This window comes from Oryctolagus cuniculus, chromosome 16 (assembly GCF_964237555.1).
Source record: "Oryctolagus cuniculus chromosome 16, mOryCun1.1, whole genome shotgun sequence".
Classification (NCBI taxonomy): domain Eukaryota; kingdom Metazoa; phylum Chordata; class Mammalia; order Lagomorpha; family Leporidae; genus Oryctolagus; species Oryctolagus cuniculus.
Window position 1 is genome coordinate 17052970 of NC_091447.1, and position 22079 is coordinate 17075048.

General features: G+C 45.3%; 1 protein-coding gene across 10 annotated transcripts in view; it reads left to right on the forward strand.

The window, feature by feature from the left end:
- The window catches only part of LOC138845860 (uncharacterized), a 159251-nt gene that overhangs the window by 124427 nt on the left and 12745 nt on the right, over nt 1-22079 (forward strand). For 9 of the 10 annotated variants that reach the window (XR_011383085.1, XR_011383083.1, XR_011383086.1 and 6 more), the window contains one exon: nt 3902-4005. The exons of the other annotated variant lie outside the window; for it this stretch is intronic. The gene's annotated coding sequence lies outside the window, so the exon portion shown is untranslated. The remainder of the gene's footprint in view (nt 1-3901; nt 4006-22079) is intronic. 10 annotated transcript variants of the gene reach the window in all.

Sequence of the window (22079 nt, forward strand, 5' to 3'; positions counted from 1 at the left end):
CAAAAGCAATATTGAACAAAGCAAACAAAGCGGGAGGCACTATGATACCAGATTTCCAGACATACCACAGAGCTATTGTAACTAAAACAGTAGGATACTGGCATAAAAATAAAAACACATAGGCCAGTGGAACAGAATAGAGACCCAGGAAATTAATCCACACGTCTACAATCTGCTGACCTTTGACAAAGGGGCCAGAAGCACACATTGGAGAAAGAACAGTCTCTGCAATAAATGGTGCTGGGAAAACTGGATATCCATATGCAGAAGACTGAAACAAGATACAGCCCTCACCCCAACATCTCACTCTACAAAAATCAACTCTAAATGCATCAAACAGGCAGGCATTTGGCTTGCCAGTCAATATGCTGCTTGGGATACCTGTATTCTATATAGGATTATCTATGTTTGAGTCCTGGCTCAGCCCTTGATTCCAGTGTCCTCTTAGGGCACGTTCTAGGAGCAGATGATGGCTTACGTTGTTGGGTCCCTGTCACCTACCTGGGAGTCTCAGATTGAGTGTCTGTCTCCTGGAGTCAGCCTGTACAGTCAGTCCAGTGGGTATCTGGGGAGGGAATCAGTAGGTTACAGCTCTCTCTCTCTCTCTCCCCCTCTTTCAATGCCTGTCAAATAAGTGAAATAAATAAAAGTTGTAAAATGCATCAACGATCTAAATGTAAGACATAAAACTGTGAAACCACTAGAAGAAAACAGGGAAATACTTCAAGACATTCACATGCCAATGATTTCCTAGATAAGGCTGTAAAAGCACAGGCAACAAAAGTGAAAATAGATGAATGGGATTATATCAAAATAAGAAACTCCTGGACAGCAAAAGAAACAGAGTGAAAAGACAACCAATAGAATGGGCAAATATATTTGCAAACTATGCATCTGTCAAAGGCTTAATATCCAGAATTTATAAGGAACCCAAAAACCTCAACAACAATAACAAAAAAGCAGTTCAGGTAAGAAATTGTTGGGGGATCTGAATCAACATTTCTCAAAACAAGAAATACAAGTGATCAATAAATACATGAAAAAATGCTCAATATTGTTAGACATCAGGGAAATGCAAATGAAGACCACAATGAGTCATCAGTTTACTTGTTAGAATGACTATTACCAAAAAGAAAAAAATAACTGTAAAAAAAATGCTGTCAAAGATGTGAAGCAAAGGGAACACTTATACACTGTTGGTGGGAATGCAAATCAATACAGCTGTTATGGAGAACAACCCGGAGGTTCCTCAGAAAACTTAAACTTAAACTATGGTATGTCCAGGGTATGCTGCTTCTGGGTATATGCATCTGAAGGCAATGACATCAGCACATGAAAGAGATACCTGCATTCCCATTTTCATTGCAGCACTATTCATAATAGCCAAGATATGAAATCAAACTAGGTGTCCATCATTGGGTAAACGGATAAAGAAAATGTGGTGTATTTATACAATGGAGTATTATTCAGCCATAAAAAGAATGAAATCCTGACATTTGTAGCAAAGTGGTTGAAACTGGAGGTCATTATGTTAAAGGAAACAAGCCAGACAGAGAAAGACAAATACCATATGCCCTCTCTCATTTGTGGAAGTTAAAAAAAATTAGTCAATCTGCATAAAAATAGTGATTACCAAAGGGTGGGAAGGGTAGGAAGGGTAGAAGAGGAGGAATGGGAACATGTTGGATCATGTTCAGCCACTGCAGTTGGGTGAAGGTAACTGATTCTGGTGTTCTGTAGCACGGTTCATGACAATATATAAACACCCAGGGCCGGCGCCGCGGCTCACTAGGCTAATCCTCCGCCTGTGGTGCGGCACCCCGGGTTCTAGTCCTGGTCAGGGTGCCGGATTCTGTCCCGGTTGCTCCTCTTCCAGTCCAGCTCTCTGCTGTGGCCCTGGGAGAGCAGTGTAAGATGGCCCAAGTACTTGGGCCCTGCACCCGCATGGGAGACCAGGAGGAAGCACCTAGCTCCTGGCTTCGGATTGGTGCAGTGCACTGGCCGTAGCAGCCATTTGTGGGGGGTGAACCAACGGAAGGAAGACCTTTCTCTCTGTCTCTCTCTCTCACTGTCTAACTCTGCCTGTCTCTATATATATATATATATAAAACCCAGAACAGACTGACTAGTAGGCACAAATCACAAAGACAAGACAAGGAAATGGGATGGTTAACAACCTGGTATGATCAGTTTATGCTGTGTATATGTGTTGAAATATTGTCCTGTACCCCATCAAAATGTATGGACAGTACCTGGTAATCTAAAAAATTTTAAAACGTAAGTTGAAAGCAAAGGAAAAGAATGATAAGAATGGTCGTGGCATTTTTCCTCCGTAAGATGTTGGTTTAGCTGGTGTCGAATAAAGCAAAAGGCATTCCCAGTTCTCGTTTCCGATACACGCAGAGGACTGATTACTGCCTTTCCTCAAGGAAAATGGACAACTTCAGATTCTTCATTCATCCTTTAAGGTATTTTTAGTATTTGATTTCAGGCTTGATTGTCATCTCTGTGAGGAGAGTTCATAAAAATGCAATTGAAAGTTGGTTTGGGTACAAAAAAATTTTGAAATCCACACCTAATTTTTCTCCTAATTCACATATTCCACAAGCTTTCTGAAGACCTCTAGTACAGCAAGAGCTCAAGCAATGTTTCTGGAATGCATGAATGTAAGGAAGATTATCTTCCAAGTGACTCCAGGCGCCTGTGGAGAGAATCAAGGGGATTGCTCACCTTCCCGTTCGGAGTGCCCGGAGTGATGAGGCTAAAAGGAGAATATTTACAGAGTGCACTGTGAAAACTGCTACATCTGTGGCCTTACTGACAATGTCTGTTCCGTAGGCCTGAGGCTTGTCAGGGGCAGGTTCAGAACTTGGTTAATATGGAAGCAGAGCAAACCAACTTGGAGTTTGGTGCAAAGATAACCAAAACTGTACTTTCTATCTCAAAGCTCCAAAAGCTGGTTTTCACCAGCACAGAACTTGTTAGTTCAGTCCAGCCCTTTAAGGGGACAGCTGACTTCTTAGCTATTTTCCAGTAAAAAGCAAAATAAATAAATAAATAGATAAAATTGTAAGTTCATTGAATCATAGGCCAAGGAAAATAAATTGGTGAAAATTAAGCTATTTGCTTAAGTGGCAATTAAATAAAAAAAAATTACATTCATGTAAACCATGCATTCCAGAAAAGGTTTCCATTAAATCTTCTGATTAATTTCATGGAAAAATAGAAATATAGTCTGATTCAGACAAGCTATTAAATGTAATTCTATATTGATTACTCTACCTGGTGATGCTGCTGTGGTAACGATTCATTTCCAACATGTGCTTCTCTGAAAACAATGTTCCCTTGAGTCTGTGCCGAGCCTGCTGAATCTCGGACACGTGTTTTCCAAATCACCTGACAATCGGGCTGCTTTCTAATGGACCCGCTGTAAACGAAGGGGTGTGGAGTCGGTGGGCAGCCCATCAGGTGAGCTGTGGAGACAGAAGCTGTAGAAGTCTATTGCTCGTAGTTCTTGAGAGAGAATAGAGGGTCAGGCTTTTGATAGAAAAAGGGAAGAAGTTATTGGGAAAGAAAAAGGATTAAAGACTCAAGGCCGGCGCCGTGGCTCACTAGGCTAATCCTCCGCCTAGTCCCAGTCGGGGCGCCGGATTCTGTCCCGGTTGCCCCTCTTCCAGGCCAGCTCTCTGCTGTGGCCAGGGAGTGCAGTGGAGGATGGCCCAAGTGCTTGGGCCCTGCACCCCATGGGAGACCAGGAGAAGCACCTGGCTCTTGTCTTCGGATCAGCGCGGTGCGCCAGCCGCAGCGCGCCGGCCGCGGCGGCCATTGGAGGGTTGAACCAACGGCAAAGGAAGACCTTTCTCTCTGTCTCTCTCTCACTGTCCACTTTGCCTGACTCAAGAGAAAGTGCATCCTGATGGAAGCTGGGAGGCTGAACTTGCGGTCTCAAGAGGAAGCGAGATCGTAGAAGAGACTCCTCTGCTTATGAGACATGAGGACATTCAGGTAGGCAAGGAGGGTCTGGGGACAGTCTTAGCTTTGAGGGTTTATTGCTCGTCTTAACCTCGTCTTATGGAGGAGGAACCTGATGTCTAGAGAGGTGTGGTGACTGGTCCAAGGTCACCTTCCACAGCTGCGTTCCAGGTCTTCGATCAGGAAAGAGTTTACGTCACCCTCCCATCCTACCCCCATTGCACTTTGATTCCTTAGCACATTAAATCATTGTTCATTTATACGTGCCTGAAGGCTATGGGAAAGTAAAAAGGTAAGAAAAAGCAAATAAAGGCAAATGCCAGTTAAATGAGAAACTGGCACTGGACAGTAGAGAGGTGCACAGTGAGGATCCATGGCTTCACTTTGAGAAGGAATTCAGGCACAAACTGGAGAATGCTGAATAGTGAGCAGTCAGTGTTCTGTGGAGAAAACAAATACACACTCCACAGACAGAGCAGACAGAGTGGGGCCTACTGGGGTGGCATGGCCTTGCCTCTGAGCTGTGTTGAACACAATAGGTGTCACTTAGTGAGAGGGGAGGTGCATTCTAATAAGGGGCAGGAATATTCTGGTTTCTCTGGGAAGTAGGTGAAGATTTCCCAGAATCTAGCTTCTGCACCTTTTCACTCCTTATGTGGTCTGATGTATCTGGTCATGATGGCTGGTGGGTGTGTCCTTTGGCATGCTAATGTATATAAAGAATGTACAATGAGCTGTGCAGGTACATCTAGGTCAGCCTCGCCCCCTAAACTGGTGTGAACCTGATCCAAGTTCAGGTTCTGTTTATTTTTAGAGCAAGGGGAATCGAACCCCTCTCCTGTGGATCTTGAGATAACTGGAATGATTATCTCCAGGTGGCTCCACTGCTTCTCTGCCTCTTGTCTCAAAACAATTTAAATGCTAAATTTGTTGAAAAAAAAAAAATAAAAGCCAAGAACAGGTGGTGCTTTAAAATGCTATGAATCTGCAAATGGGAGTCTGCAAATGAGAATCTGGATGATATTTTTGTACTTGAAAAAAATGTAGATGTCTTCGACAATAAAGATACATCACAACATGCAAAATTTCAGACAGTATATGAAAAAATTCAATTTGGGCTGGAGAGAGCATCTACTTTTTCAGGGGTGGAGGTGGAATTCAACACACAGACAATAGGACACAGACTCGCAGGGATTGTATCAGTAGCAAGAGTGAAGCTCTCATGTCTGCAAATTGGCAACCTGGAAGAAAGTGGCCACAGGACTACCTTTCCAATTGTGATGGTTGCTTGAGGGTGTCAACTTGACTGAATTAAGGGAAACTCAGACACCTGGGAGAGTATTATTTCTTCTCAGTGCTGCAGTAGGGGTAGAACCTGTCCTCCCCTGTGGAATAGGTGATTTTGCTTGTGATTAGAATGACTGGGCTGTGCCTGGTGCGTCTGCGAGGTGGGTGAGTCAGTGGGCTGAGTGGAGAAAACCCTTCCTCCCTCAATGTAGGTGTACACCATCCAGTCAGCTGGGGGCCCCGATGGAATGAAAAGATGGAAGAAGGGTGAACTGTTTCTCTCTCTCAGGGCTGGGATGTTCTTCTTTTCCTGCTGTGCATATTATCCAGTCCTTTGAACTGTGGGGCTGGCACCTGTGACATCACAGGCGCTTGTCCTTGGACTGAGAACCACATCATTGGTTTCCCTGGTTCTGAAACCCTGGGACTTGGACTGAGCCTGGCTACCAGCTTTCTGGATCTCCAGCTTGCAGACGTTCTGTGGAACTTCTTAGTCTCCATAATCAGTGTTACCAGGCATGGAGGGGAGGGCGGTTGCCAGAATGAGTTTTGTGAGTTCTTTTTCTTAGCTTAGTATAGAAATAAAAAGCTGGGAAATAATTTGCAAAAGAGGTATAAATTTTTATTTTATATACAGGATGCTGGCTTTCAGGAAGTGCCCAGGGTTTTTAAGGCATTATTGTCTTTCCACTGGGTTTTCTATGGGGGTGCCCATTGGATGGGGGTTTCACACACTGTATGTTGATTGGCTTGGGGCTCATGGAGATAGTGGGGGTCTCTTGGAGACAGATGGATTCCCCTTAGTGGCTCAGCCCCCTCCTCTGCTAGTTCTGGGTGCAAGATTGCAACTAACTTGAAGATGTGATTAAAGCCACACCTTTACACATGCAGCAAAGGAAGCTATAGGGAGGCAGATGCTGGCAGGTCTGGAAACAAGGTTTCTAGCTTCAGTTGGCGGTCTGTTGCACAAAACTTGCAACCTGCTTGTGCAGGACATTCTACCTATATCTGAGGGGCCTGTGGTTCCCTAGCCCCACTGGGCAGCCTCAATCAAGTGAGCCATTTCCCTTAAGAAAGCTCCTCTCATAGACTCTCTCACTATTCCATTGGTTCAGTCTCTCTGGAGAACCCCACCCAAAACACTAGCTGTGCCACACTTTTATCTGTGCCCCAATCTGCCAACAGTGAGGCGTTTGTGGTTTTTATGATGGTCAGGCCAAGTCTCTGAGAGATCACTAGAATCCAGCTGTGTTTGAACAAATTGTGTTTACTACTCATCTCAGCAAGGGGGAGGGCATACCATGGGCAGTCATGGCAGCATTCAGTGAGAGGCATTGGAAAGGATTGACAGGGCTTGGACTTTGGTTGGGTGGGGAGAATCCCATGCCCAGGGTTCAGCCTGGATTGGGTGCTGCATGAAAGCAGAGACAATGCTGTGGTTGGGCATCTTACTGGGTCTTCTCTATGTGACAGCAGCAAAGCTCAAGCTGTAACTGGGAAGAAGCCAGTCACTCCTGTTAGCTGGGCAGGAGGAGTTTTGGTGTTTTGAGGCTTGTTTTTGCCTGTTTTCAGACACATTTACCAAGTGGCCATGTTTTGTCTTCTTCCAATGTTGTCACAGAGCAGTCTTGTCTGATGTGGATTTTTTGTTAGATCGTATAATTGGTTGACAGGAGAGTGTCAAGGCCTAGTGAATGATCCTAGGTCAGCTACTGTGAGGTCATGGGCAGCTTTTCCCTTGCTCAGTTATGAACTTAGAGGGGGAAAAAGCAAAGTTGCATAATGTAATTCCAAAATTGCAAGTGTGTGTGTGTGTGTGTGTGTGTGTGTGTCTCTGCTGGCCTCCAAGCCAATACATGGAACTGACCGGTGTGTGGTTTGGGTGGTTTACTATTGGGTAGACCCATGTTGCTCTCACATAGACCCCCCTTCTTCTTTTGTCCTCACGATGGGACCTGCTATGGGAATATTGGGGTAAAGCAGCTATAGGAGGAGAATAAGCAAATCAGCCCAAGAAGACTGGACTTGGCTCTTTAGCATATTGCCTCAAACAACTGCTGACCAGCCCTGCTGGTCTGCTCTGTAGTATCAAGATTCTCAGGTCTCTGTGATTCTGAAATAGTTAAGAAGGTTTCAGTGTTAAGAAAGTGACTTAATAATTCTAAAACACTAATGGTTTTCTGTTGCTGTGGTGGTACCTAAAATTTGTTTATTATTGGGTATTACTCTTCACAACACTTGCTAATAATGACTTTCTTAAACTTGTAGAAAGCAACAGGGAACAAAATTTTTCTCCTCCCTGTCTCATGGGCTGCCTTTTACAAAAGGATTTATTTTCATTTTGTTTGAGAGGCAGACTGATGAGAGAGGGAGGAACAGAGAAATATCCCATCCTCTGGTTTTCTCCCCAGATGGCTGCAATGACCAGGGCTGGGTGAAGCCAAGGTCAGGAGCCTGGAACTCTGTCCAGATTTCCCAAGTGGGTGGCAAGAGCTCAAGTACTTGGGCCATCATCTGCAGCTTTCCCAGGTGCATTATCAGGGAGCTGGATCAGAAGTGTGGCAGTCAGGACTTGAAGCAGCATTTTGATATGGAATGCGGTGTTGTAAGTTGTGGCTTAACCAGCCAAACCACAACACCAGCCCCTCATGGGCTGCCTTTTGAAGTTCTGGATTATTCCCTAATTTGGGGAAGAAAGAGCCTCCAGATAGAAGCAATTTATACAGAGTTGCCTATTATCACTGCAAACAAAACTTTTAAAGAAATCATCAAGTAGCTTAGATTAAGTGATATAACTTGATTTATTCATTTTTAAAGACTTATTTATTTATTTGAAAATCAGCGTTACTCAGAGAGAGAAGCAGAGGCAGAGAGAGAGAGAGAGAGAGAGAGAGAGAGAGAGAGAGGTCTTCCATCTGCTGGTTCACTCCCCAATTTGTCCCAATGGCTGAAGCTAAGCCTATCTGAAGCCAGGAGCCAGGAGTTTCCTCCGGGTCTCCCATGTGGGTACGGGGGCCTAAAGACCTGGGCCATCTTCTACTGCTTTCCCAGGCCATAGCAGAAAGCTGGATCAGAAGTGGAGCAGCTGGGTCTCGAACCAGCACCCATATGGGATGCTGGCACTGCAGGCAGTGGCTTTACCCACTACAGCACAGAGCCAGCCCCAATTTATTCATTTTAGATCCAGAAAATTAGTGCCTATTTTGACTCTGTAAAATGTCACTTGTTCTCATTCAGCTGAAAAGTGACTCAGTAGAGAGACTAGACCAGATACTGGGAAGCCTGGGCTTCTTATAACTAGGTAAGTATGAGTAGGTTAGATGGCTTTTCTGGGTTTCAGTTTCGTTGAGTGTAAGATGGACATGTTTGCTTTCCCTACCTCAGAGTTCCTAGGTCCAATGAGATCATATTTATGAATGAAACAAAAACTGCTCTTTCAAATTACATAGTCCTTCTAGCAAGTGGAGCCTTCAAGAAAAGCTGGGAATTTGCTAACAGTTTTCACACATAGAAGGGCAAATTGAGGGTTTTGAAATACAAAAGTGAGTTGACATCATTTGGCATCATTTTGAAATAGAATGTAGAGAGCCCAACTGCTCTGCGTAAGCTGTTTGGAGGCCACAGGGAGAGAAATGATGTCGAGACAGAAATGGGAAGGTTGGGAGGAAGGAACCATCAGCCAGAAGGCAAGAGAAGAAGTCCAGTTATGCAGGAGGAGAGTGCCTCACAGAATTTTCAAGAATAGCGATGTAGGGATGGATGTTTGGTGAAGTGATTAAGATACCACTTGGGAAACCAGCATCCCTTTTTGGAGTGCCAGGGTTTGAACTCTGGCTCCTTTCCTGTTAATGTGCACCCCAGGAGGCAGCAGTAATGGCTAAAATACTTAGGTCCTTGTCACCAACCTGGGAGACTCAGTTTGTGTTCTTGGCTCCTAATTTCAACCTGGCCCAGCCCTGGCTTTTGCTGGCATTTGGGGAGTGAACCAACAGATAAAAGTGCTCTCTCTATCTCTACTTCCTAGGATAGATAAATAGTGATATGTCACATGTAATTTAAATGTGTGCATTCTCTACTTATGACCCTTAGTGAAAAGTTTTAAAACACAGGACATTTATATTCAGCTTACTTGAGATGAATGTGGGACTGAAGCTTGGTTGGGGAGCATCTAAGAGGAAAAAAAAAAAAACCAGCTCTGAAGTGAAAAACATAATAAAAATACAGTAGAGGCAGAAAACTCAAAATAGAAATGACCATAAGAACTTAAGTTCCCCCAGGAACACAACAATGTTGGGCAGGCCTTCCACAGAGTGAGGAACGGGAGGTAGTGCTGGTTTCATAGACCATAAGGGACACGATGACCCAAATGGTATGTGGGTAAAGAATATGAAAGACTAGGGGAGAAAAGCACAAAGCAACAACAATGTGCTCATAACGTGAAGAGCTAGGGGTATGTGTAGGTAATTCAAACCAAACATTTAAAAACATCCCATTGCTTCTAATACACAGCTAATTTAGAAAAATGTTTAGTTCTAACTCTGCCTTAATGTTCTCAATCAAGAAACAATTTTTCAGGATCTATAAGAAAATTAACATCTTTTTTGGTATCCAAAATGACAACTACTTTGAAGTGATTCTTTGCTGTTCTTGGCTATAGGGACAGAACCAAAGCCTTCAAAGTCAGTTTTCAGTTTGTCTGTGTTTATAAACTGGGCTGCTGTTTTAGAACCCGAGTTCATGCTCGTGGTCAGTAGAGAATTTGGGGTTGTCAAGGCTTTCTTGAGGCTTGATTGGCATATATTCTCTAGTGACAGGGACAGAGTGATACAGAAAGAGGACTTGGGGACCATTGTTTTTGGCTTTCTTTCTTTGAAAACAGCATGAAGCAGGCGAGACTCTCCCCATCACAACCTATATCTTTTTTTTTTAAGTTTTATTTTACTTATTTGAAAGGCAGAGTTACAGGGAGGGAGGGTGGGGGTGGAGAGAGAGGGAGAGAGAAAGAGAGAGACACCATCCATCTACTGGTTCACTTTACCCAAAAGGATGCAACAGCTGAGGCTAGGCCAGAATGAAGCCAGGAGCCAGGAGCTCCATCCAGGTCTCCCACATGACTGGCAGGGTCCCAAGCAGTTGGGCCATCTGCCACTGCCTTCCTAGGTGTGTTAGCAGGGAGCTAGATCAGAAGTGGAACTGCCAGGACTGGAATGGGTGCTCTAATGGGATGCCAGCTTTTCAGGTAGCAGCTTAAGTCACTGCACCCAAACACTGGTCCCCCCATCTCTATCTGTTATCGAAGTGTGGTCCAGGGACCAACAATATTAACATTATCCACCTGAGACCTACTGAATCAGACCCTGCCTTTTCAACAGGATCCCTGGGCTATTTATATGCACATTAATGTTTGAGAAGCTCTCCTCCAGGAAGTGTTATGCAAATCTGCTTATTAGGTGATATGAGAGCCAGCCAATCAAAAAAATGAAAGGACAGCATTGCTGGCTCTGTAACATTTCATCAGGGATATAGGTGGGAAGTCAGCGTGGATTGATTAGAGACTTAGAAGACAGCAGGGACTTGGCCACACTTGGAGCCCTGTAACAGCTTAAAAAGGGCCTACTTGGTCTCTCAATATGGTCCTTCCAAAAAGAGACTAGCAATTGCCTACCAGGCAACCAGGTGTAGCTGATAGTCCCATTATTCTGAACAAGGTTTTAAAGCTGACAAGATGATTTTGAAAAGCAATCTAACAGTTATGTTCCTGGTGAGGGGCTGAGGAGAAAAGAGAAATAAGAATAACAGTTGCAACTGAGGTCAAAAAAAGTGTCTTCCATTTCCTTTGTGTCATTTTAAAATCCCTGGTAGAGTGAGTCCCTCACCAAGCAAGCACTCGATAAATGACATTAACAGTGATTTGCACCACAGTGGTAATATTTTTAATGCAGCTCATTCCAACGAACATTGTGCTTCTAATGTTAACTTTTATAACGCAGCAACCAAAAATGTACACTGCTGAGTGCACAGAATATTGGGCCCTGGCTAAGTGTGATTAGATATTGATTTCTGAGCCCCACAAACATTTAGCAATGCAGAGGCTGTTGGGCACTGGATCATTACAGATGGTGGGGCTGACATTGGCAGAATTCCAACAACCACCATTTGTGGAAAAATTCTAGCTGTGAATTTGAGGTGCAGGCTATGGGATTGACCATTGTGTGTAGCCCTGGTCACTTGTCTTTGCAGACATATGCTTGTGGTTACCAAGAGGACTGGACAAAGTGAAGAGATGTTTAGTGTAAGCTCTTCCTGACTACTAGAAAAAACTCAAAATGTATCAACAAGGTGTCTGCCATGAAGAATAGTACAGCTACTGCCCTTTCATACTGGCTGTGGGAGATGCTATCAGTGCACTTTGAAGAAAATACCTGTTTGGAGTTCAAAGATACACTTTTGTTTTTGACAGGCAGAGTGGACAGTGAGAGAGAGATAGAGAGAAAGGTCTTCCTTTGCCGTTGGTTCACCCCGCAATGGCCGCTGTGGCTGGCCGCTGTGGCCGGCGCACCGCGCTGATCCGAAGCCAGGAGCCAGGTGCTTCTCCTGGTCTCCCATGCGGGTGCAGGGCCCAGGTACTTGGGCCATCCTCCACTGCACTCCCGGGCCACAGCAGAGAGCTGGACTGGAAGAGGAACAGCCGGGACAGAATCCAGCGCCCTGATTGGGACTGGAACCTGGGGTGCCGGCGCCGCAGGTGGAGGATTAGCCTAGTGAGCCGCAGCGCCAGCCCCAAAGATACACTGCTGAGAATAAGAAAGGCAAATCTATTCACAAGTTGTGGAGAATTAAAACTGATGTATTAGCTTTTCATTATTTTTTATAGATTTATTTATTTATTTGAAAGGCAGAGTTCACAGGGAGAGAAGAGGCAGAGAGAGAGGGAGAGAGAGAGAGAGAGAGAGAAAGAGAGAGAGAGAAGTGTCTTCCATCTGATGATTCACCCTCCAGATGGCCATAACAGCCAGAGCTGCACCAATCTGAAGCCAGGAGCCAGGAGCTTCTTCCGGGTCTCCCCGGGTCTCCCATGCGAGTGCAGGGGCCCAATGACTTGGGCCATCTTTTTTTTTTTTTTTTTTTTGACAGGCAGAGTGGACAGTGAGAGAGAGAGAGAGAGAGAGAGGTCTTCCTTTTGCTGTTGGTTCACCCTCCAATGGCTGCTGCGGCCGGCGCACCGCGCTGATTCGAAGCCAGGAGCCAGGTGCTTTTCCTGGTCTCCCATGGGGTGCAGGGCCCAAGAACTTGGGCCATCCTCCACTGCCTTCCCGGGCCACAGCAGAGAGCTGGCCTGGAAGAGGGGCAACTGGGACAGAATCCGGCACCCCGACCGGGACTAGAACCCGGTGTGCTGGTGCCGCAAGGTGGAGGATTAGCCTGTTAAGCCATGGCGCCGGCCCTGGGCCATCTTCTACTGCTTTCCCAGGCCATACCAGAGAGCTGGATTGGAAGTGGAGCAGCCGGGTCTCGAACTGGCGCCCATATGGGATACTGATGCTTCAGGCCAGGGCGTTAACACACTGCGCCACAGCGCTGGCCCCAGCTTTTCATTATTAGAATGAAATATCTGGGGCAGTTAACTTATAAGAGAAAAGAGTTAGTTTTCTTTTTCCTTTTTTTCTTTTTTTTTCATAGAAGAGGCATCCTTTGGTGGTGGGGGCCTGATCTTGGCCAGCAAGACCTGGGCCGTGGAGCAGGCAGAGAGGAAATTAGAGGAGAAGAGGGTAGGATGGGAGTGGAGGTCTCAGAAAGCCTGGACATAGGGACCTCTGACCATTTTCTCTCCCTGTGGCAGAAATTCTCATGGTAATTAGGCCATGCCTGGGTGGAGTAGAAGATTAGGCGATTACTCCGTAGGTCCTGGGCCAGTCCCAGTTGCTTCAAGTTCTTTAGGAGGCAGGCCAGGGGGCATTTTGAGTCCCACCCTCAGGATTAGCCAGATCCCATGGTCTCCCCGGTAGCCCGGATCTACTGAAATTCGGTCAAGGCGTCCCTGTCCCAGACTGCAGCAGACGCGTTAGAGGTCAGTCCTCTACGGGGCCAAGCCAGTGGCGGGACGTCTCCACAGCTGCTGGGAGGCTAAACAGCGGAGAACAGAGGCCACGTGCGCACGATTTGGAGGTCTCTGTCCGGATGGAGAGCTAGCCGGAGATCGCAGAGACTGGGCCAACCGGAGGAGAGAGGGAGAGCAAGGGAGGAGTTACTTACAGTTGGTCGAGCATGGTCCGTAGTTAGCCTGGGGCACCAGACAGGTTCAAGGAGCGAGGGGGCCTCAAACCCAGAAAGGGGAGGCGCCAACCTCAGCTCCCCGGTTTCGGCACCATCTGTAAGGTGTCCGGTGCATAACAGATCTTCCCAGGCAGATGAATCAATTAATTCACAGGCTTTTATTGGGGTTCCAAGCTCCCGGGAGAGGTTCCCTGGTCCCAACAGAGCGGGGGCCGGATAAGTCGCGAGAAAAGAGTTTTCTTTCAGCTCATAGTTTTGGAGGTTCGAGGTCCAAATGACATGATCTTTGGTTTTAGCAAAAGCCCAATTGTGAGTGGAAGAAGGATACATGGGTGAGCCAGGAAGCAGAGAGAGAGAGAAAGAGAGAGAGAGAGAGAGACAGGGCCCAAACTCAGGCTTTTGTGGTACTCCTCATGAAAACTACCATCTAAGTGTGTGCTTCTAGTGATCCAAGGACTTCCCTTGCAGTTCTGCCAACTAAGTTTTCTACCACTTCCAATAGTGCTACTCTGGGAACCAAGCCTTTAATACGTGGACCCAATATCCAAACCATAGTAGGTAGCTATGCATATTTTGACACGTCTTCCTCAAGATGTTGGGTGCATGTCCTTACTTGTGAATTTGGCCAGGCTCTGTTACTGCTTTGATCAACAGAATATGGAGGGAGTGGTATTTGCCAGTTACTAGTCCCAGGATGTTAGAGGCTGGCAGCTTCTACTTCCAGTCTCTTGGAATCCAGCCACATAGGGAGGCTTCTTAGGTCCTGTAGTAGGTGGTCCTATCTGAGTTTCCAGCTGATGGCATGTATGAACCAGCCATGTGAATGTGCTCTCTTGAGTGTCCAGTCCATTAGAGCCTTCAGATGATTCTAGCCATAATTTTGACAACTGTGTAAGAGATGAAAGGAAAAGAAGCTTGTTGAGTTAGGCAACTCACAGAACTATGAGAGAGAAGACTGTCTTGTTTTAGGCCACTGCTTTTTTGGATGGATTTTTATATAGCAACTGATAGCCTGAACATGAGTTACATTATTTATAGTAAGAGGCCACTCTTAGCCTTTGTAATCCATTTTAAGATGTGATCTTTAAGACTCCATGCTTCCCAATGCAAACTTTTTGACCCACCTAAGCTCGGAACATTATATCTTTTAAAGTTTAAACTTTTTAGGGCTGGTGCTGTGATGCAGCGGGTTAAAGCCCTGGCCTGCAGCACTGGCATCCCACATGGGTGCCGCTTCTAGTCCCGGTTCTCCTCTTCCGATCCGGCTCTCTGCTGGATACCAGTAGAACTCTCTGTAACTCTTTCAAGTAAATAAATCTTTTTAAAAAATAAAGTTTAAACTTTTAAAAAAAGATTTATTTATTGAAATGGTGGCGCTACAGAGGCAGAGGCAGAGGCAGAGAGAGAGAGAGAGAGAGAGAGAGAGAGAGAGAGAGAAAGAGAAAGAGAAAGAGAAAGAGAAAGAGAAAGAGAAAGAGAAAGAGAAAAAGAGATCTTCCATCCACTGATTAACTCCCCAGTTGGCTGAACGGCTGGAGCTGCACCGATTGGAAGACAGAAGCCAGAAGCTTCTTTTGGATCTCCCATGCGGGTGCAGGGGCCCAAGCACTTGGGCCATCTTCTACTGCTTTCCCAGGCCATAGCAGAGAGCTGGATAGGAAGTGGAGCAGCCAGGTCTTGAACCAGCACCCATATGGAATGGCGGCACTGCAGGGGATGCTTTACACACTACACCACAGCACCAGCCCCAGAGTTGCCTGTCCTTCTGGATGTTTCCTGTCCTCATCTCTTCCTATTTAGTTTTTTGCCCCTTATTTAAATGAATCATCTTTACAAGGATTTGAATACCTCCTTTCCACTCCCCAAGCACAGATGATCATTACAGGGAAGATGGATGCCCCATAGGGTGCTGTGGGGAAGGAAACCTGTTTGGAAGACTAATAATGCTCCCTGCTCATCTCCCCACTGGCAAAGCACCAACTATTTACTGAGCTGCAATGATAAATATTTCAGACACAAACTCTGAAGCCAACACGCCCCACTGTACTCTTCGTAGAGTCTCCGTGGTAGCTACACTGAGGAAGCCCCTGGATGTAAATCTTAGGCAGCGAGAGAGCCAGTGGAAAACTGCTTTGGGTTAGAGAGTCTCTCCCAAAATGCTACTGATTCTTCGCGTTCGTAGGACTGACTGCAAAGGCGTACAGTCACTTTTTGCATGTAGCACCCCTCGACGTCCTGATATTTACTCAGTATTGCTTTTGTTCTGAAACACAAAAGTCAGCTCAATTTTTTTTTTCCTTAGAATTCAGAATTTCAAGAGGTGACCAGGAAAGTCCTCAGATTTACCAGTAATCGAAGAGCTCCCCTTTGAAGTTCAAATCTTTCTCAGCTCCAATTCGAGAGGGAGTTATGGTTCTGTGATGGACCCATGACATTTCTTAGGGGGCATATAAAAGGTCAGATTTTAATGCCTTTTTGTGATATATGCATCTGGCTCGAGATCAGGCAGTTTTGAATGATGGAATTTAAATTGTAATTTAGTGAAAGGGGGAGAAATGAGAAATTACAGCTGTGCAGTGATGTCTGGCTCTCCACCAGTGCCTTAGCACCTTGCATAAGCGTTCGTGAATTGTAGCTGCTACACGGAGTAGATTCCAGAGACACCATGCTGATGCTCTCTGTAAAGAAAAAATAAAAGCTTATAGTTCAATGATTACCTAATATCTTGCCTTAAAAATAAAGATAACTGGCAAGGTGTAAATTCTTGTTTTTGAGCTTCTTGGAAACTCAGATTGTTTTCCTTTTACCTCACATTTTGTCCAACTGCCTTAAAGTTCTTTTCACTTCCTTTTTCTCTCGGCAAGAATTCGTGGGTCCACAGAGATCCTATCCAATTCCTTCTTGTTGTGTGTGTTTGAAATAGGACCCATTGAGACCACATGAGAGTTCTCTCTTCCATGTCTAAGAACATCATTTCTCTCTTTGTTTCACACCAGTCCAAGAACTGACCCAACTAGCAGGTATTAAATTAGCCACATGTTTAATAAAAACAGAGATAATGTGGTATATTTGAAAAAAGACTGGGGCTGGATTTAAATTTTCAATCCTTGTTAGCACTTGGGCTCTCTGAACTTAAGCTTCCTAGTCTGTACCCATTAGTCTGTTTTCTCATCTATAAATTGCCCCCTTAGTGAGTTGCCTTGAGACTAATATGAAACTGTAGTCTTTTTTTTTTTTTTTTTTTTTGACAGGCAGAGTTAGACAGTGAGAGAGAGAGAGACAGAGAGAAAGGTCTTCCTTCCGTTGGTTCACCCCCCAAATGGCTGCTACGGTTGCTGCACTGTGCCGATCCAAAGCTAGGAGCCTACCCCTGGTCTCCCATGCGGGTGCAGGGCCCAAGCACTTGGGCCATCCTCCACTGCCCTCCCAGGGCCACAGCAGAGAGCTTGACTGGAAGAGGAACAACCAGGACAGAATCCGGCGCCCCAACCGGGACTAGAACCTGGGGTGCCAGCGCCACAGGTGGAGGATTAGCCTAGTGAGCCGCAGTGCTGGCTGAAACTGTAGTCTTTTGTCCCCAATTGTTCTATTTAGCTCAGGTTCTGGGGCATCTAACCCTCTGTTAATGGTACCTGATTATGCTCCCTGAGGATGAATTTTTATGTGGTTTTAATTTTTGTTTGTGGGTTCATTTGCAGCTGGAGGTATTTTCAGTCTATGTGAGTCATGCACCCTGGTTTATGGAGAATTTCTTTAAGGAGAGGTTTTTACATTGCAATGGCTTGGTGTCTCAAGGGTTTTACTTGTCTAAGATGAATTTTCCTAGTAATTGATCAGTTTAAGTTACCAGCATCGTGTGGACGGTGTTCATCTGGAGTCCATGTCTCCATGTAACACAGACTAGGAGTTGGGGGCCTACCAGACCTGGGGCTTCTTCATTGCTTCCCTGGGCCCCCTTGGGAAGTTCTCCTGTCGCCTTACACAAAGGGGCCTGATTTATGTAGGCTAGTTTCTAGCATCACACTTCACATGGAGTCAAGGCCTCATCTCAGATTTTCGTGATTCTAATCCCTTGCCCTCGGGGCTGGCAGGCAAGTCCGATAACTGCCTGAAAGCTGCCTCATTAGCTCATATGCTCTGAGTTTCTTTGTGATTTTTTTTGATAACCAGAAATTTATATTTTAAAAAAATAATTTTTATGGTCTATCTAGTATCTGTTTTGTCAAGAGGCTCTGTGCTTGTTTTGCAATGTTACTAGAACTAAAACTCAAGTGTATAATGTGTTCTTTATGAGCATTTTCACTTGGTTAGCCATTTTATTTCATGGAGTCACTCTGGCTCACTGGAAACAGCCGTTTCCTCGAAACTGGGTGCATGTGAACGTTCCAGGGAGCTTGTTCGCGCGCAGATTCTGACTCCAATAGGCCCAGGGGCTGTGACTCTGCATTTTGGACCAGTTCCCAGGCGGCACTGATGATCTTGATGCTCCCACCGCTCTGAGCAGTGAGGGTCTGAGAGAGATCAGCAATAACCTCTGCCCACTTGCAAGTTTATCTGTGCGGTTCCTGCGAAAGTCTCCACTCCTCTGCTTACTCTCACAGATGACACTTCATACAGGGTAAGCATCCTCATCTGCAAGCATAGGTCCCATTAGGGACTTCAGGAAGCTCTGGATTTTGGAGCACTTTGGGCTTTTGGATTAAGGGTGGCTCAACCTGCATGGTCCATGCAAATATTCCCCAAATCCCAAAGCCTCTGAAATCTGAAACACATCCGGTCCTGAGCATTTTGGGTAAGGGATCCTCAGCCTACATTGAAAGCAGTTTGAAAGATTTAAAATAATTCCACATTAGAAAAAAATCTATAAAATTGGAATTAAATCTAATTCATCTTTGAAGTCTTTGAAAATACCCTGAAGTCCCCATCAGCTTTAGTAAAAGCTCCCTTCTACCTCACTTTCCTTGTATTAAGCTCATTTCTCTAGAAGTGGAAAATCTGGTCAAATTAATAAAAGAATGACCTAACTGAATGTCCTTAATTACTAATATTGATATCTTTTGCCAGGCCTTTAACCTGGAAACTTACTCATTATGGTAAATGTTGATATTAGAGAGAGAGAGATGTTTGAGTTCCCAATAATATGTACATCAGGTGAATCTTCAGAAAATGACATTGTATGACCAAAGATTCAAGTGCAGTTGCTCATATAGGATGGGAGCATTTCCCAAGCTTTCTCCAGGTACTCCAAAATGTAGAAAAGCAAGCAAATGTTGAATGGCCCGCTGGCTGGTTTAACACTGGCTGTTTATCTTAATTTTATGGCCCCAAACTTGCCTGCCCCAATAGGTGGAATAATCAAGTTCTTAGAACCCAAAATGATAAACAGGAAATAATGGCTGTCCGAGAGAGAGAGGATCTAGCGCATGGTTTCCCAAGACAAATTTACATAAGTCTCAATTCAAACGAATGATTTTCTCCTACTAGTCTGAATTGGGAAAGGAAAGGGTTAAGGAAAGGTTTTCCTCTTCCTCTCTCTTTTTTTTTTTAACTTTTATTTAATGAATATAAATTTCCAAAGTATGGCTTATGGATTACAATGGCTTCCCCCCCCATATCGTCTCTCCCACCCGCATCCCTCCCCTTTCCCACTCCCTCTCCCCTTCCATTCACATGAGGATTCATTTTCGATTCTCTTTATATACAGAAGATCAGTTTAGCGTACATTAAGTAAAGATTTCAACAGTTTGCTCCCACACAAACATAAAGTGAAAAATAATAGATGATTTTTTAAATGATGATGAAATCAGATCAGACCTGTTGTCATGTTTAATCCCAGTGAGAGTCAAGTTGGGAATTGATAATTTCTTCTTCTTCTTCTTCTTCTTCTTCTTCTTTTTTTTTTTTTTACAGAAGATCAGTTTAGTATACATTAAGTAAAGATTTCAACAGTTTGCACCCCCATAGAAACACAAAGCGAAATATACTGTTTGAGTACTCATTATAGCATTAAGTCTCAATCTACAGCACATTAAGGACAGAGATCCTACATGAGGAGTAAGTGCACAGTGACTCCTGCTGTTGACTTTACAAATTGACACTCCTGTTTATGGCATCAGTAATCTCCCTATGCACCAGTCATGAGTTTCCAAGGCTATGGAAGCCTTTTGAGTTCACCGACTCTTATCTTGTTTAGACAAGGTCATAGTCAAAGTGGAGGTTCTCTCCTCCCTTCAGAGAAAGGTACCTCCTTCTTTGAAGACCTGTTCTTTCCACTGAGATCTCACTCACAGAGATCTTTCATTTAGGGTTTTTTTTTTTTTTTTTTTTTTCCCCAGAGTGTCTTGGCTTTCCATGCCTGAAATACTCTCATGGGCTTTTCAGCCAGATCGGAATGCCTTTAGGGCTGATTCTGAGGCCAGAGTGCTGTTTAGGACATCCACCATTCTATGAGTCTGCTGAGTATCTCGCTTCCCATGTTGGATCACTCTCCCCTTTATTTATTCTATCAGTTAGTATTAGCAGACACTAGTCTTGTTTGTGTGATCCCTTTGACTCTTAGACCTATCAGTGTTATCAATTGTAAACTGAAGTTGATCACTTGGACTGGTGAGATGGCATTGGTACATGCCACCTTGATGGGATTAAATTGGAGTCCCCTGGTATGTTTCTAACTCTACCATTTGGGGCAAGTCAGCTTGTTCCTCTTCCTCTCTTGATACAGCACTGCAGAGAGGAAGATCTGGTAGAGTAGACAAGAGTGCAGTGAGCATTCCGAGAATTCCGGCCTTCCCAGCCTCAGTCAGCGGCCACAGGAGTGCATCTGCAACACCTCAGCTGCCTCTCATTAGGTGCCAGAAACTAGAGGGGATGAGAAATTTACTCTTCTCCTCCATAACAAAAGACATAAATTAACAAGAGAAGCACACAAGTTATCTGTGTGACTCAGGAGCCTTCAGATATGAAGGTGAGTGCTTAGCCTAGCAGTCCTAGCAGTCCTAGCAGTCGCAGTGCCAGCTAAGAGGCCCAGGCCCCACTGACGGTGCTGGGGCTTGATACTCAACTCCAGCTCCTGATTCCAGTTTCCCTGTGCAGACTCTGGGAGGCTACAGGTGGATTGGGTTGGGTACCTGCAACCCATATGCGAGATCTGGATTGAGTTCCTGGGTCCTGTCTTTGATCAGGCCCAATCTTGGTTGTTGTGGGCATTTGAGGGAATGAACCCAGCAGATAGAAGTTCACTCATTCTTTCTGCCTTTTATTTATTTACTTATTTATTTTTAAAAGATTTTTATTTATTTATTTGACAGAGTTACAGACAGTGAGAGAGAGACAGAGAGAAAGGTCTTCCTTCCGTTGGTTCACTCCCCAAATGGCCGCCGCGGCCGGCGCACCGCGCTAATCCGAAGGCAGGAGCCAGGTGCTTCTCCTGGTCTCCCTTGGGGTGCAGGGCCCAAGCACTTGGGCCATCCTCCACTGCACTCCCTGGGCCACAGCAGAGAGCTGGACTGGAAGAGGAGCAATCGGGACTATAATCCGGCGCCCATATGGGATGCTGGCGCCGCAGGCAGAGGATTAACCAAGTGAGTCACGGTGCCGGCCCCATCTGCCTTTTAAATAATACTAAGAAAATGAAAAACAGGGAAATGAAAAGTACGTTTTTAGGCTAAGTTAGGTGAAGAAGTGGATGCTTATGAAGTATGATTGGACAAAAGGAGAATTATCTGATGGTGATGACTTAGGGGAAGGGCAACTTAGCCAGGCCTCTGTGTTCACATTCCTTTGTGCTTTCAGAGATAAATGTGGTCTTTGACTCTGAACATACAATGAGCTGTCTCACAGGAGGGTCTGCGACCCACTTCAGAAGAAGGTCAGGAAATTCTTTACTAGGTTTTACAGTCTGCTTCCTGGGAGAATGGTAGGGGATCTTCTGGCTTCTGCAGTTTTCTCAAATGTTAAGGTATTGAACATCACCATGACCAAATTGGTGTGACCTTAATTAACAATTAATGAGTGGCCGGCACCGCGGCTCAACAGGCTAATCCTCCACCTAGCGGCACCCACACACCGGGTTCTAGTCCCAGTCGGGGTGCCAGATTCTGCCCCGGTTGCCCCTCTTCCAGGCCAGCTCTCTGCTGTGGCCAGGGAGTGCAGTGGAGCATGGCCCAAGTGCTTGGGCCCTGCACCCCATGGGAGACCAGGAGAAGCACCTGGCTCCTGCCTTTGGATTAGTGCGGTGCGCTGGCCGCGGCGGCCATTGGAGGGTGAACCAACGGCAAAAGGAAGACCTTTCTCTCTGTCTCTCTCTCACTGTCCACTCTGCCTGTCAAGAAAAAAAAAAAAAAACAATTAATGAGGTGTTGGGAGGAAAGGAGCCAGTGTTTGGCCTAGAGGTTAAGTCACTGTTTGGGATGCCTGCCTTCCATGTGGGAGCCCCTGGGTTTGATACTGGCTCTGGCTCCTGGTTCCAGCTTCCAGTGAATGCATACTCTGGGAAGCGGCAGAGATGGTTCAAGTATTCGGGCACCTGCCACTCCCAAGGGAGACAC